The 12,764-nt window shown below is 24.4% G+C and overlaps 1 protein-coding gene across 1 annotated transcript in view; it reads left to right on the forward strand.

The window, feature by feature from the left end:
- Nucleotides 1–590: 590 nt before the first annotated feature.
- LOC122498267 overlaps nucleotides 591–12,764 on the forward strand; it is a 70,521-nt gene continuing 58,347 nt past the window's right edge. The window contains exon 1 of the mRNA XM_043605937.1: nucleotides 591–882. The gene's annotated coding sequence lies outside the window, so the exon portion shown is untranslated. The remainder of the gene's footprint in view (nucleotides 883–12,764) is intronic.

Genomic DNA, 12,764 nt, shown 5'->3' on the forward strand with positions numbered 1-12,764 from the left:
CTCTGTACAGGTAGGTATATGTATATACGAGAGACAGATGTTAATTGGTAACGTCACTTTGTCTATCCATCTATCTTCCCCCCCCCCTCTCCCTCTCTCTATCTCTGTATAGAAATTTCCACAAATTTGAATAGATTCTAAATTGTGTTTCAAGTTTCCTGTGCGAGTTTCTCACAGTCAGATGCACACATTTTGAATCGATCGTGAGTGGTTAACCTTTTGGTTGAAAATTTACATTGCGCATCATAGACATCATATAGACGACCGGGCTTTCTATCTTCCAATCATTCGTCTCTACTATCTGTGTGTGAATATATACACTCCCTCTCTCTCTCTCTCTCTATATTGAGAGAGAGCTTGCGGGCGGAAATTAAGCAGATTTCCTCTGCGGACATTGAATTCATATACACGTATGTGTGAAGATTGGTCCGCGGGTATATGCGCGAAATCAGAGTAGAGACCGCAGACGGCAATATCCGTCTGTGGGTGGAAGGTCGTGTAAGTCCAAAGCCACTAAGCTGTCACTGGCCCTGTTCGAGGTTTGAGCTTCGAGCTTTGAGCCAGTACAACGTTGAAACGAGGCGCGCTGAACGTCGAGAGAAAGCACCTTTAACCATAGTTGCTGCTTGCGTGTCAGTTAGAATCGAGCCGCGAATGGAGTAAGCTCGTGCCATACTGCGGCTCGTCCCGCTTTTATAAATGCTTCGTCGCGCTTTTACCGCGTTGACATCGCTGGCAAATTAATGCGCATTATTTCAAAAAAAAAAAAATATATATATTAATAATTCTAACGGGGGTGAATTAATCAAGATTATAATTACAGTAATGCATCCTATAGTCTGATTATCCGAAACAAAAAAATATAGAAGAATCCTCTACCTGGTGAGTCGTCTTTTTCCCGTGGGGTTTTGCGCGCGAAGAATGTCATTTTCTTTTAATTTCTTATTTCACGTTAAGAGCTTTAAAGTAGGATTAGAGTTTACCTCGCGGATTTAGTCTCCATGCAGAGTTATTAATTTAATATCGTCTCTTGTCTCTCGACATTTTACGTCGATTTATTATTAAGTAAGGGAATTTTTAATTTTCCCAGTTATTAATTAATGGAAATTTATGAAAAATCGAATATTTCCACTCTCGTAGATAATTAAAAGAATATTATATTGTCAAAATAAGTAAATATAAATTAAGATATAAATTTTTAAAACAATTATCAACTCTTTCTATTTTATAAAACTATTTGTTATTATTTGGTACTTATTTTTTTATTTTTTTTTATTCATACTTTTTTATTATAAAAACTTTTTTCTTTTACTCAACTTTTGTTATAACGAACAAAAAAAGTCGATATTAGGAAATAACAAAATTAGCGATCCTAAAGTTTTGAACGTTCAAATGAACAATTTTTGTTTTATTTCTTCTCCAAGTATATTAAATTTTTACAATTATTTTTGCATCAATCTTTTAAAAATTAATTGTAGTTTCTAAATTTAAAATTTAAGTTTTAGTTTTTTTTTGCAATCTGTAATTTATAAGAATATTTTTTATAAAAATAATTCGTTCATTTGATCGTTCGAAACTTGCATATCATCAAAATAAAAATTTTCTAACCTAATAAACAAAAAAAGTTTATAATTACGAAATATCAACTTTTGTTATTATATACAAAAAAAAGGTTAATATTTATTATGAAATAACAAGATTCGTTATAATAAAAAAAAAAGTTGACAATATTGCCAAAAATAAATAAATATTGACAATTTCGTTAATCAGAAGTTTCGTTAAAAAAGAGAAGTTGATATTTATTACAAAATCCCAATTTTCGTTATAATAAACAATAAAAGATGGTAATTTTTATAAAATAAAAACTTTCGTTATAAAAAAGAAAAAACAATATTTTTACTGTAAAATAACCAAAAATTTTATTATAAATAAATCTTTATAAGAATTAACATAACTTTCGTTATATAAAAAAAAAGTTGGTATTTATTCCAAAATAACAACTTTCGTTCTAATAAACAAAAAATTTCCTAAGTAAATACGAAAAAAAGTCCGCATTTTCATTGCGAATTTCATTTTATTACGAAATTAATTAATTACAAAATTAAAAAGAATAGTTTGGAAAAAAAGTTTTTCAGTCATAATTAAAAACAAAAAACAATTTGTTTTGTTTGTCAAGGTAGAAAAAAGGTAATTCACAATTGGTCCCTTGTTAAACTTTAGAAATTGAAAAACATATTTATACGGATCGAACTTGTTTGCAGATACACAATTGCCACGGACATAATAAGTTTTAACAATCCAGTGATTTTTAACAATTTGCGAGAAAAAAAAAAAAAAAGAATTTTCGTGTAATTAAAGAATGTTTTATATCTGAAAATGCGGAATAAAAATAAAACACATGTGCCAAAAAAAATGATATAAATATTTTATTACACATATATTTTTTTTTTGCTAATAAATAATTGTCACAAACTAATTCAAATTTCTAATTAGCAGTTACAAATTAGACATTTTTAATTACAAGTTAGATATTTTAAATTATATACAAATTAGCCAATTTTAATTACAAATCAGATATTTCTAATTACAGATTAGAAGTTTTTTTTTTTATTACAAATGAGAAATTTGAATTAATTTGACAAATATTAAAAAATATTTTTTTCAAAATATTAAATAACAAAAATAATTAATTAATAAAATATTCTTTCTTTCTGCAAAAAATGTTCAAATTATTCTTTTAATAATTATTCTTTAATCCAAAAAATAAGTTTACATCTTTACTATTATTCTTTTTTATTCCTTTTTTTAATCTTTAATTATTTTTATTTCTCTTAAAAGTTTTCAAAGTATTTTTTTATTTTCTCTACGTTTTTAATTTCTGTAATTATTTTTTATTTTCCAAAAACTGAGTACCTATGAAAAAACGTAGTTCAATTTTTTTTTTTTAAATTTTGAGAATATTGTGGCATTTTATTTACTTTTTATGAACTTCTATGTACTTAAGGAGAAAGTTTTTTTAATTGACAAATAAAACAGTACGTATTTTTTTTTCTTTCGAAACCGAAAAAAAAGCTCTCTTGATATATATTATTTTTAAATACGAAATATTGCATAGAATAATCATATTTTATACGTTTTCCACTTAAAATATTTTCTTTAAAGTGCCTTCATTAGTGAAAACAAGTTATTATTATTTTTTGTTCCGAAAATACTTTTTAGATATTTAATATTCGTATAAAAAAATCTGTATCATTTTAATATTTCAGTATTTGAAATCAAAACATTTTTATTAAATGTTCATAAAAAGTTTATGTGAATAATTTTACTTTCGCAAAATATTTTTATACACTAAATGAAAATTTCTATATGTCATTAAAAAAACGCTCACGTTATAATATAAAAAATATAATACAGATTTTGTATTTTTTATTTTATTTATTTAATTTATTCAATATTTATTTAATTTACTTATTATTTATTACAATAAATATATAATATTTAACACAGTAAATAATAAATATTTGTTGCATAAATAAGAAACATTTGTCGCCTAAATAATCAATATTTGTCGCATAAACAATAAATATTTGTTGCAAAAACAAATAAATATTTGATAAAAAAAATAAAAAAAATAAAATAAATAAAAACCAAAACTAAAAATATTTGATTCTCAAATAAACATACCTACTAATTAATAAATAATATATTTAATGCAAAAGTAATAAATATTAATTGTTTAAAAATTACATATTTATTATACAAACAATAAAATATTTCAACTGCATAAAATAACTACTTTAATTACTACAAAAATTAAATTATATTCTCTCCAAAGGAAATCAAATTTGCTTTAAAGAAATATTTGATTTAAACATCTGAAAATAACAAATGTTGCATTTAATAATTTAATAATAAAAATAATAAAAGTAATAAATTAATAACAGTATTTGGAAAATTGAAACTATGAAAGAAATTGAGCACTATAACTCTGCTGGGGATCGAAACCCTGGACATAAAAAATAATAATTATAATTATAATAAATATTATAATTCTAATTATCATATAAATAATAATTATACTAATAATAATAATAATATTCGTTTTAATAATTAAATAGTTAACAAATAAATAATTATTAATGATTAAATAATTAAAAAATTAAATTAAATAATAATATATATTTTAAATAATGAATAGAATAAAATACATATTATTTTAATAGTCGTCATTAGAGAAAGAGGAATTAATGTTTTTCCACCTTTTTATAAAAGATTGTTCGTACAATCGCAAAAACGTTTAGCTCCTTTCTTCTTGATTAGTTCTCGAATCTTGAAAGATAAAAAAAGGAGGCAGCAATTCACCCAAAAAGGTATATATAGCCTTTCGGTAATCTTTTTTAAGATAAAAGAATCCAATTTTGCTTTCAAAAGTTACACTTGATTCTAAATAAAGGTCCGTTTTTTTTTTTTGACTGACAACAATGGGTGTATATATATACACACGAAACCAATTTCGAATCAATCAAGCTTTCAGCTTTATTAAACTTGTTTTAAATACAATGTTCCTTGCTATATTTTAATATTCATATTTTGCGACAAATTATTCATATTATTATCATCAGAATATGAAATTTTTTTTCTATAATAAAAATACATATTTAAAACGTAAAAAAAAAACGAAATAATAAAAATGAGCAAACAGTTGATGTTGCGGTTATTTGGAAATATGAAAATTGTAATTATTTCCAAAAACTTTCAATTTCATAATTAATTGTTTTTAGTAAAAATTCAATAATTTTTTAAAAATAGAAAACAAATATTTTAGAAACCTAATTGTTTGGAATAATACTTATTTTTTTTAAACTTTGATTTTAAAAAAAAATTATAAACAATCTTTTTCAAATTTTTATATATAAAAAAACTGTTTTTATATTTAACAAAATAATTTTCAACTAAGAAAGTGTTTAATTTGTATAATTTTTTTTTATTTCTGTACAATAATTTTTGAAAATATTTTAGACAACAAATATTTCGTTGTTTTGAAAGGTTTAAAACTTTAAGAAAATGTAAAATTCTAAAAATTTCAGGGAAATTCCTGATTTCCCTCTAAACAAATTTATTTTCTCTGACTTTTCCCTGACTTGTTCACTCAGAAATAAAGTATTATTTGAATCATAGCCTATTCAATTATTTATTTGTTGAAAATAAATTTTATTCGGTTCAAATAAACTTTATTCCATTATCAAATCAACTTTATCTGGTTTTAAAAAATTTTATTTAGTTCAAATAAATTTTATTCTGTTCAAATCAATTTTATTTAGTTTTCAAGAATTATTGATTTAATTGAAATTTGCAGATTTCAATTAAATCAATAATTCTTGAAAACTAAATAAAATTAATTTAAATTCTAATTTCTATATAAAATTCAAATTAATCATTTTAAAAATTTATTAATTATTTGCAATATTTTATAATAAAATTTTAATTTAAAAAGTAGAAACAAATAAGTTTCTTTCATTTGAATTTTTAATGTTCTTTTTGTTAAGTTTTTTTTAACAATTTTTACTAAAATAAATAATAGTTTATTAAAATATTCCCTTATACAAAAAAAATTATTCTTTCGAATAAACAGTGTAATTTTTTATTCTCAATTAATTAATTTTCTAAAATAGATATAAAATGAAATGTTGCGTAGGTGGAAATTCTCCACGTGCTTTCTATTAGATAAATAACATTAAATTTTTTTTCACTTTTTCTGTCGGAAATTCTTTTTTACCTCAACTTATAATGAAAATAAAATTAAAGCGCAAATAATATGAAAGAGTTTGCATTGAAAATAATATCCATTAGTAAAAATAAAATGCAAAATAAAAGAAAAAAGAAGAAAGTATAATAATTTACTAACTATAGAATATTAAAATAGTTTGAGAAATTATCTGACTATCTGAGATTTTACTAACAAGATACATAAAAGATTTTATTTAGAAAAAAAAAAATTCCCTCCTTTCCTTCATGGAGGGGGGGGGGGGTAGAAAAGGGGGATAAGAGGGAGAGAGTGTAAGAGAAAGAGCACGCAAACTTAACGAGGTATCGATTTCGAATTTGTGTGCTATTTTATCGTATTCAGGCGTCGCCTGCAATATAAACTCAGAAAAGGAAACTCGAACTACTTATAAGTAGTCAGGTAATTCATATAACGAAAACGCTCAAATTAAGTTCAAAGTGAGTGTGTATATATATATAAGAAACGGGCAATAGCGTGACAAACTGAGTATAGATCAGTGATGTAAGTAGAAGTTCTCAATTGGGTAGTTTATTTATCGTCTCTTTCTCTCTCGTATAGCCAGTTGCAAAATTACAGAACCACGAACGTTACATTGTGAGCTACTAATTCAGGTGCAGGTCGAGTCTAAGACGCGGAGGCATTGTACTTTCAGTGCTTGTCCATCGATCCACTATATATACGTGACACGCGAAATAAACTCTCATTTCACGCCCGAAATTCGTGAAAATTATTTTCCCTCTCTTTCTCCCCACCCCCTCAAAAAAAAAGAAAAATCCAAAAAAAGTTACAAACCAATTTTTTACAATTTGCTCTCAATTCAACAATTTTTTTTTGTTCTCTTAACATTATGTGGAACTGTGCAGGGAGAAAGTCGATTTCGTAAAATTACTTCTTAAATTTCAAAAGAAAAATATTTTATTACTGTTTTTTTTCGTGTTTTGTTTGATTATTTTTATTAGTTTATTCACAGTCCACAGGTGTCTGGAAGGAAAAAAAAGTTTGCCTACGATGCCAAAAAAATTCATTGTTACCCTCTGGTTCCTTAGCACCCCCTGAAAAGAGAAACCTTAACCCAAAAATCGTAGCTGTTCATTTATGGAAAAATCACCCCTTTACAGGGGTGATTTGGAATTTTTTTCAGAAAAAATTGTTTTTAAGGAGCAAAAATAATTTTAAAATTATTTTGATAATTGTTATTTATGTGTGTGTTCACAGGGTTTAATTTTCTAAATACAATCGATTAAAAAGTTTTTTAAAAACAAAAATTCAAATTTTTAACTTTTCTTTTACATAGTTAGTTAACGATTTTTGATAACATCTCCAATTTCACGTCAGATTTCAGTTAACATTCTAAAATTTGTCCAAAACAATTTTTTTTAATTCTTTAGTGAAAAAAAATGGATACATATTTTTTTTTGTGGCAAAATTTCCGAGTTACGAATTTTTGAAAATTTGATTTTTGAAAAGTAGACTTTTTTCAATGGCCTACAACTTGAAAATTATTGGATTTACAAAAATTTCGTTAAGACAAAAAAGTTCAGTTATTCTTCAACTTTTAAATGCTGTTACAAAAAACTTTTTTTTTAATTTTTCTTAAAAAAATTTAAAAAACTCGTAATTTTTAATAACTTTCATTAAAAATTACTTTTATTAATCTTCTATAGTGTAATATGATTTCAGGTACTAAAAATGTAAAAAAAAATTTGATACCCCTAAAAATGGTCATCTTTGAATGGCTCAAATTTTACTAGTAGTTTTTAAAAAATTCAACTAATTCCACATTTTTTATTATTTTTCGTTGCCAAATTCTTTGTATGCTTTTCTTAAAATAATGAATAATCAATCGTATGGATTTTGAAAAATTTTAATTTTCTCAAAAAACGTGCACAGTGCTGCGCGCGTAAAAGTTGCACGACAAAATTAAAAATTTATTTTAACACATCAAATTCAAGAAGAACACTCTGAAACATTTTGCAAACCATTCTTATCATTGCCACCTATGTTAAAAAAATTTTTTTTAAAACGTCCAAATTTAAAAAAAAATAATTTGTTTTAAAGTTTTTTTTATTTTTTTAAGAAAAATTTAAAAAAAAAGTTTTTTGTAACAGCATTTAAAAGTTGAAGAATAGCTGAACTTTTTTGTCTTAACGAAATTTTTGTAAATCCAATAATTTTCAAGTTGTAGGCCATTGAAAAAAGTCTACTTTTCAAAAATCTAATTTTTTAAAAATTCGTAACTCGGAAATTTTGCCACCAAAAAAAAATATGTATCCATTTTTTTTCACTAAAGAATTAAAAAAAATTGTTTTGGATAAATTTTAGAATGTGAACTGAAATCTGACGTGAAATTGGAGATGTTATCAAAAATCGTTAACTAACTAAAAGAAAAGTTAAAAATTTGAATTTTTTGTTTTTAAAAAACTTTTTAATCGATTGTATCTAGAAAATTAAACCCTGCCCTCACAGCACCGGGATATTCAGGATATCCCAGAGACGTCCTGGGGATATCGATTTGTTTTCGGAAGTTTGGATATCCCTGGATTATCCTCTGGATATCCATGGACGTCCCTAGGATATCCCAGAGATATCCAAACTTCCGAAAACAAATCGATATCCCCAGGACGTCTCTGGGATATCCTGAATATCCCGGTGCTGTGAGGGTGTGAACACACACATAAATAACAATTATCAAAATAATTTTAAAATTATTTTTGCTCCTTAAAAACAATTTTTTCTGAAAAAAATTCCAAATCACCCCTATAAAGGGGTGATTTTTCCATAAATGAACAGCTACGATTTTCGGGTTAAATTTTCTCTTTTCAGGGGGTGCTAAGGAACCAGAGGGTAACAATGAATTTTTTTGGCATCGTAGGCAAACTTTTTTTTCCTTCCAGACACCTGTGAGTCATATTAGTCGATTTTAAACAGGCAAAAAAAATTAAGTAGTAAAAGAAATTTAATCAAATCTTAAGAACAGTAGTATTTTTATTATTAGTAGTAAAAAATGTGTTTAGTCAGACAAGAAAAATTGTTTTTACTCAGAACCTTTAGTAGTAATAGTCAGACAGTGATAAAAGATGACATTAGTCAGAAAAAAGTAGTAAAAGATGATATTAGTCAGGTAAAAAATTTTGAGTAGTAAAATAAAATTTTTCGGATAAATCTACAGGATAGAAACATTTTTTTATTAGTAGTAAAAATTGATTTTAGTCAGACAGAAAGAAAAATTGATTTTACTCAAAATCTTAAGTAGTAAAAGATAATTTTAGTCAGACAGTGATAAAATATGATATTAGTCAGAAAAAAAAAGTAGTACAAGATTTTAGTAGAACCAAAAATTTCAGTAGTAAAAGAAGATTAGTCAGACAAACAGTATAGAACCATTTTTTTTATATTAGTAGTAAAAAATGTGTTTAGTCGGACGACAAGAAAATCTAATTTTACTAAAAAACTTAATAAGTAGTAAAAAATAATTTCAGTCAGACAGTGATGAAATACGATGTTAGTCAAAAAAAATAAGTAGCATAAGATTTTAGTCAGGCAAAAAATTTAAGTAGTAAAAGAAAGAATTAGTCGGACAAATCTTCAGGACAGAAACATTTTTTTATTAGTAGTAAAAATTGATTTTAGTCAGATGGATAAAAAATTGGTTTTTGATTTTTAAAAAATTAGTAGTAAAAGATAATTTTAGTCAAACAGATAAAAAATTTTTTTAGATTAGAAAAAATTTAGTACTAAAAAAGATTTTAGTAGGAGCAAAAATTTCATTAGTAAAAGAAAATTAGTCAGACAAATCTACAGTATAGAAACATTTTTTTATATTAGTAATAAAAATTGATTTTAGTCAGACAGATGAAAACTTTATTTTACTTAAAAACTTGAGTAATAAAAGATAATTTTTATCCAGACAGTGATAAAAGGCGACTTTAGTCGGAAAAAATTAAGTAGTAGAAGATGATTTTAGTAGGACAAAAAATTGCAGTAGTAAAAGAAAATAAGTGAGACAAACCGTCAGTACATAAAAATTTTTTTTATTAGTAGTAAAAAAAGGATTTTAGTCAGACATCAAGAAAAATTATTTTTGGTTAGCAAAAATTAAGTAGTAAAAGAAAATTACTAGGTCAAATCTTTGGTACTGATATTTTTTTTATTAAGTAGTAAAAGTTGATTTTGGTGAGACAAAAAGAAAAGATCAGGTCAGTAAACATTAAGTAGTGAAAGATAATTTTAGTATAGGACAAAAAATTCAGAAGGTAAAGAAAATTTGTCAGACAAATCTTCACTACAGAAACATTTCTTTTCTTAGTAGTAAAAAATGAGTGTAGTCAGACGGCTAGAAAAATTGATTTTACTCAAAAACTTAAGTAGTAAAAGATCATTTTAATCGGGCAGCGATTAAAGGCGACTTTAGTCTGAAAAATTAAGTAGTAAAAATTATTTTAGTCAGACAAAACATTTAAGCAGTATATATATAGGAAAATTAAAGACACCCAATATTCTTTAGAACAGCTTGTTATTAGAATGCTTATTATTAGTAGTAAAAGATGATTTTAGTCAGACGACAGGAAAAATTGATTTTGGTCAGAAAAATATAAGTAGTAAAAGATGGTTGTAGTCGGACAGTGATAAAAGTTGAAGTATAAGTTTTTTTAATCAGACCATTTTTTTCTTCTTTGCAGTAGTATAAATTCTTTTTAGTCAGCCAAACACTTCATTTTATTTTTTACAGTAGTATAAATTCTTAAATTCTTAAATTCTTTATAAAAAATGTACAAAATAAATACATTGTGTAATAAATATATTATTCTACAAATAAATAAATAACATAAATTTATAATATAAATAATATATAACAAACAAAATCCTCTTAAAATTACACGAAAATTACGAGACTTCAAAAAGGAAAAAAAATATTCTAAAGAAAAAAAGAACAAAAAGAAAAAAATATCCAGGTGAAGTTGTGGCGCAAAACAAAAATATATAATAAAATAGATGAAAGAATATATGAAAATTAGAAATTTTTTAAGTGAACATTTTCATCAAAGAAATTTTTAGAACCGTGACGAAAAATTTAACGTTTCTTTGTCCTAAATTGTAGAGCATTTTCTGAGGGTGAGAAAAAATTGTGTATTTCATTCCTTTGACTGTAAGTCAAAAAAAAAAAGAAAAAGTCAAGTGTGTATGAAACTTTTCTTTTTTTATGTTATTTTTATCCCCCACTGGTACATGTCATTTTATTCTAAAATTCCAAGAGGTGCAAAAATATTACCTAGTTTTACCTTCCCACGTACTAACAGGAAAAAAAATACCGAACAATTAAATTAAATGAATATTTTTATATTTAAAATTATTTAATGGTTTTAAATTTTAAATTTACAGTTTTTCATTTAATATTATGATCAATAGTTTCGATTTATTTATTTGATTTATATTATTTTGTTAGTTAAATTTAACTAAATTAATTTACTAATTAATTTACTTATTGAATTAGTAAATTTTACTAATAAATAGTCATTTCTGCTAATTTATTAGTAAACTTTACTAATTCAAAACCAAAAACTCAGTCACTAATTCAAATTTTATTAAACATTTTTACTAATTCAAACTTAAAGGGTATGTTAAAATAAAATTGTAGCATCAATTCCATTAAAATAATAATAACAGAAAAAATAAATGAAACGTAAATTCGGTATTTCAATTAATGGTTTTAAAATTAATTTTTAAGTAGTTTAATATCGACTTTTCCATATCAACTAGTGCGACGGAATAAAATTACTTATTCTATACTGCTTAATGACATACGTCTGGCTAAAACTACTTTCTACTTTCTCTACTGTTTAAAGTTTCTTCGTCTGACTAAAATGTGTCTACTCTACTAAAATATATACAAACAATCTACATATATTTTGTATGTATATAAAACATTTTCTTTGATAAGAAAAACGCCAATGTATATGCAATTTGAAAGTGTAATAGGAACTCGACGTGCGATAAGAAAAAAGAAATCACTTTTCAAAATGTATATCTATATTTATCAACAAAACGAAACGAGAGAAAATTATTAGAAAAAAAAGAAAAAGAAGCGTTGTAACGAAAAATGAGAAATATTACAAAAAAGGAAGAAGATAATGGAAACAGGAAAACAGTTTAATGTGAAAAATATGAGAAATCTCTTTAAAAGGAAATAAAGCTTAATGACGGGTTAAAAGAAAAACAAGGCGAAAAAAATAACAAAGAAGAGAAAAGTCACTTGAAAACGTTTTTGAAAAAATAATCACAGTTAGATAATTAAAATTTTTCTCTTGTTGAAATATAATTGAAAACCTGTTATTACACTTGATATAAGGAAATTAATTTTTTCCTTTTGTTGTTTGCAATTATTTTTTCTAGAAAAATGTTCAAATAAATTTAAGAAATAAAAAATGTTCCTTATAAAATAATGAAATTTTGTTGCAAAATATTAATGAAGTATTCTGAAGAAGACAAAATAAAATTAAAAAAAGTAAGTAAATAAATAAGTAAAGAAAATGAAAACAAAAAAGTAAATATGAAAGGGACAATGAAAATGAAAATGAAAACGAAAACTTAAAATTAAAAATAAAAAAAAATTAAGACTAGAAAATTAGTTTTCAAAAAAACTTTCCACAAGTGAATTGTAATTATAAAAAAAAATTCCTTTTTTTATAAATAACTACGAAATGTCGTAAACATTAAAGTGACTAGCACAAAATCCATAGCAATAAAAAACATTATTTCCGCTAAAAGACAGTAAATTCAGAAAATTTTTAACTGTCAGAAAACAGAAACACGAGAAAACTCATAGAGGCAAAAAAAAAATATAAAAATATAAATTCATGAGAGTTATGAAACAATGAAAAGAGAGGTGCATCCGTCTGCAAAAAAACAGGACAGAATCAAAGCAGTGTGTAATTTCATTCGAGATACATTTTTTTTATTTTTCAAGAAGGTGCTATAAAGA

Source organism: Leptopilina heterotoma, unplaced genomic scaffold (assembly GCF_015476425.1).
Source record: "Leptopilina heterotoma isolate Lh14 unplaced genomic scaffold, ASM1547642v1 Lhet_144, whole genome shotgun sequence".
NCBI classification, from domain to species: Eukaryota; Metazoa; Arthropoda; class Insecta; order Hymenoptera; family Figitidae; genus Leptopilina; species Leptopilina heterotoma.